This window comes from Nannobrachium achirus, assembly GCF_963921795.1.
Source record: "Nannobrachium achirus genome assembly, chromosome: 2".
Taxonomy (NCBI): domain Eukaryota; kingdom Metazoa; phylum Chordata; class Actinopteri; order Myctophiformes; family Myctophidae; genus Nannobrachium; species Nannobrachium achirus.
Window position 1 is genome coordinate 50,851,510 of NC_137811.1, and position 4,552 is coordinate 50,856,061.

Sequence of the window (4,552 nt, forward strand, 5' to 3'; positions counted from 1 at the left end):
TGGGTCGTTGGTCTTTTGCAATGTGTGCCTGTTTTTGTTTGTCGATTTAATCAGGAGGACCTTCCGCCAAGTAGCCTATTGGCTGCTGTCAGTCTAAACGCAGATATGACGTCTCCTCCACAGAGAGAGAGAGAGAGAGAGAGAGAGAGAGAGAGAGAGAGAGAAAGGGGGGAGGGAGAATGGAGAAAGGAAGAAAGAGAGAGAGAGAGGGAGAAAGGGAAAAAGAGAGAGAGAGAGAGGGAGAGAGGGAGAGAGAGAAGAGAAGAGAAAGAAAAAAAGAGAGAGAGAGAGAGAGAGGGAGGGAGGGAGAATGGGAGAAAGAGAGAGCTAGGGTTTTTTTAATTGAAATGAGAGAGCGTGTGTGTGTGTGTGTGTGTGTGTGTGTGTGTGTGTGTGTGTGTGTGTGTGTGTGTGTGTGTGTGTGTGTGTGTGTGTGTGTGTGTGTGTGCGCGTGCGTGCGTGCGTGCGTGCGTGCGTGTGAGTGGGTGGTGAATGAGAGCTAAAGCTCCTTTGAAATGAGAGCAATTCGAAGGAGCAATGCGTAGGAGCCAGGGAAGATTTACTATTACAGTATGTATATGGACTGCATTTAGGCTGTAAGAACCACACCTCTCATCAACAAGTAGAGTGTGTGAGAGAGAGAGAGAGAGAGAGAGAGAGAGAGAGAGAGAGAGAGAGAGAGAGAGAGAGAGAGAGAGAGCGAGCGAGCGAGTGCACCTGTTCTGCCATCATCATCACAGCTGGATGAAAGCAGCCTATGTCGTTTGCACAAATGCTCAGCATGTTGTTACATACATTCCCTGCATTCTTTTATGTCAATTGGGGCTTTTCAACCAATATCCAATAGAATACATTATGTCCAAGACTACTATGATTCTTGGTCTGCTTTCACAAGAGAACAGTCTCCACCTTGTTGTCTGGTTATCCCATAAAAAAAATCAAATATAATTTAGCCAAAATGAATTAAAGGCTTTTTAACTTTTAAGAAGAGTGCCTTGGTTTCCATTTTCTTTTTGATCATTCAGTTCCCTACCTTCTAAGAAGAAGCACCTTCAGCACACTTTTTTTAAATCTTCCTGTCCACCTTGTTGATGTAAACTTGGAACACAATACACAATTACACTGGGCAGTTGCCCAGTGCAAACATGTTTTGAGTGACACACACAATAGAATAGATTGTGCCAAGACCTTTAAACCTGCAAACGCGTATGTTTTATGTGCTCTCCCAAAGGAGAGGTAATTGCAATACCTAGGATTTGAGTATTTGCTTTGAAGACCACATCTAGGCCTGCCACTCAGTCAAGAAGGAATCCCCGCTTGGCCAGGGGAGATATTGGGCTTATATGAGCTTAACCACTAACCACCGCATGCAGTATGCATATTCAGGGGCAAAAGATTTATACATATTTCGGAGCCAAAAACAGCAATCGACAAGCTCACAACGTGTCACAGCGCTTGTAGATTGGCAATTTCATTGCAAAGAAATTTCGGTGTACTGTAGACAGAAAAAGGTGTCCAACAGAGACAAACCAGGTCCAGTTTATTACACATCTTGTCAAACAATAGCCGTCCTACCCTAAACCAGTGTCTTCGTTTCTCAGTGTAATAGCAGGGAGGCCACCTTTATATAACTACTGGATATATGCTAATTATATTAACCTACCATCTACCGGATTCGTAAACATGTTTTATTCATTGAAATAAGTACCAAGATTTCAGGTTTAAGTCACATTCGTATATTTCAGTTTGAGGCTACTCCCTTGTCATACTGTATAATAAGACGTTATGGGAACGCTGCCAGGCAATCATTCATGATTGGAGACATTGACATCTGTTACCTGATGTGTTAGGCTTCTTTTGAGACACCTGATTTAACAGCTTACTGACTCCTCTCCTCTTTCATCCATAGCCAGTGAGTGAGCTAAAACATGTCAGTCACTGCTCAGTAATGAGGTAGGATGCCAACTCCCTTGAGGCTCGCCACTATCAGTTTACTGGGCTACTCGCGACTTGCCTCAGGGTGATGGAGTCAGCAACCTTCTCCTTCCCTCCTCACTCTCCTATGCCAACTGGTTTATTGAATATTAAGTGAGTGTAAAATGACCAAAATAAAATGTCTCACTTTGTTTTTCTAAAATATATAATAGAGAGGTTATTTTATGTTTTGTTTTTCTACTTAAAATCGTGTTGAGAACTTCTGTAAACTAGGATTGTTACTGAAAACACTAGATTATCCACAATGTAAGAACAAAAATCCTTTGAGAAAAATGTAATTAGTTTAGACCATTTGTGCGAAGCACGGGTGAAGTATCTTCCTAAAATAATTTATCATCTTTTGATCTTGCAGAGGACAGGAGTGCTTGGTCTTGTAGGGGACAGCCCATAAGTTCGAAGGTTCATTAGTCTACATCTCATGAGTCCGAATTTAGTTAGGGTTACTGAGGTTAGGGTTAGGGTTACGGTTACGGTTACGGTTACGGTTAGGGTTAGGGTTAGGGTTAGGCATAGTATTCTTAACAGATTCAGACTAATGGGCTGTCGGAAAAAAGAGGTTTCGGACCAATGCCATGGCACCAGTCTTGTATCCTAGACATGTATCCTATCCTAGACACTACACTAGGATGTTTCGAGGTTGAATGTATTCAACCTCAACACATGCCAGCTGGCTCACACTTCTAAAGAAAGTTACAATCACAATAGCATGTTGGGACCGGGACATAGGCTAGACTTTTGTTATTCTTAAACAACAAGAGTACTGTCTGTCAATATCTTGTTTGTGCGTGCATGCACGTTCTTATGTTCCTGTCTTCCTGCACTTTAATGTGAGGAAGCAATCAGAGATGGCATTACAGTGCAATGCCTAGCCAAAGGCCCCACAGAGTGCCACAGTTTGTTTTTGGCTTGACTTCAAACTGCCATTGTAGGGATTTAATCTTTTGATAACATAAGGATGCAAGCTTTGTTCAATTTAGTTTTCTTTCTGCGTCATTCTTCATTATCTGCCTCTACTATGTTCTAATAAAAGCTAAATGTGACTAAAGGGCAGCAGTGGCTCAGTCTCAGGAGGTAGAGCTGCCAACTTAGAACTGGAAGGTTCGATCCCTGGCTCCTACTTGTTTTATGTCCACTGTCCTTCAGCAAGACGCTGAACCCCTAACTGCTCCTGACAAGCCCTGTGTGGCTGACTCCAACATCGATTGGTGAATGTACATTGTAAAGGGCTTTGGGGCTTTGGGGAAGAATCTGTTGTAGGATCTGATCGTTTATCAACAGGAGTGCACTGAGGCATGCACTAAGGAGGACTCTAGCCGGAGCCCTCATTAGCTGGACTCACATAAAAAGCATGCTACCTTTGTTTTACCTGGGTAAAGCAGCTTCAATTACAGTAATTCCCTGGAAGTCACATGGTTTTGAAGAGGCAGGCAGCCTCTTCAAAACCATGTGTCTTCAATAGGGAACGAATTTAAGCTGTATTACCCCCCACCTCCCCCCAGGTAAAAAAAGGTAGCATGCTTGATAAATAGGATGTTTTTGTTTAAACATGTTTGTATTTCTTATATTAGTAGGCTATACAGTATGTCTCAACTGTAAAACTATAGTTTGCTACAATCTGAACTGTCTTCACAACAGCTGTAACAGCTGTCACTATGTCCCATTGGTGTCAATGTCGTCTGAGGGATGTTGATTGCAATCTGCTGTGACCTGAGGAGACCACACCTACAGTATCTTTGATCTATCAGGATCAGGGGTCCACGTCAATATGCCGACGGGCTGGTATGCCGACCACCTAAACCTAGCCGTAGGCTCTAAAAGTGGAGTATGAATCGACCCTAACCTCAGTAAAACTAACGCTGGTGAACGCTAACCTGGTGAAATGCTAACCTGCCGACGCTGGTGAATGCTAACCTGGTGAAATGCTAACCTGCAGATGCTGGTCAATGCTAACCTGGTGAATGATAACCTGGTTGGTCGGACCAACGGACTTTCGAACCAATGAGCGGACCCCTCCATGGCACCTCGAGCTAAATTCAGGAAGGAAGGCACTGGAGCAAACTCTGACAATTAAAGCCTTTTTAATTACAGATGAAACTTGCACCCTGTAATTAAAGGTTTTAATTGTCAGAGTTTGCTCGAGTGCCTTCGTTTTTCTAACCCCAGATCCCTTTGCTAGGCTTGGGGTGGCTCAAGGTGTTAGACAGTGTACTCTACAACAACTTACAAAGGTCTTTAAAATACTCAGAGGAACAGAAACAGTGCCCATGTACCTATGAAACTAGTGGGCCTAGTCTTGTAACGAGACATCTCGCTCAAATTATTACAAAACCGGGGTTACATTTGTAACCTATAGCTTGACAGGTACATGGGTATGGGCACTGCACTGTTAGAAAATACTTCTCTAGAGTCAGAGTGAGAGATGCTGATGGGCACAACACCAGAAGAAGCTCCTCTGACCTTGTTCTCCTTATATTCGGCACAAACATGGGGAAAATGCAAACTGTCTAGGCCTGTCAAATACCCCTTCCAGGTGAAAAGAATCAGCTGGCGATGCTGA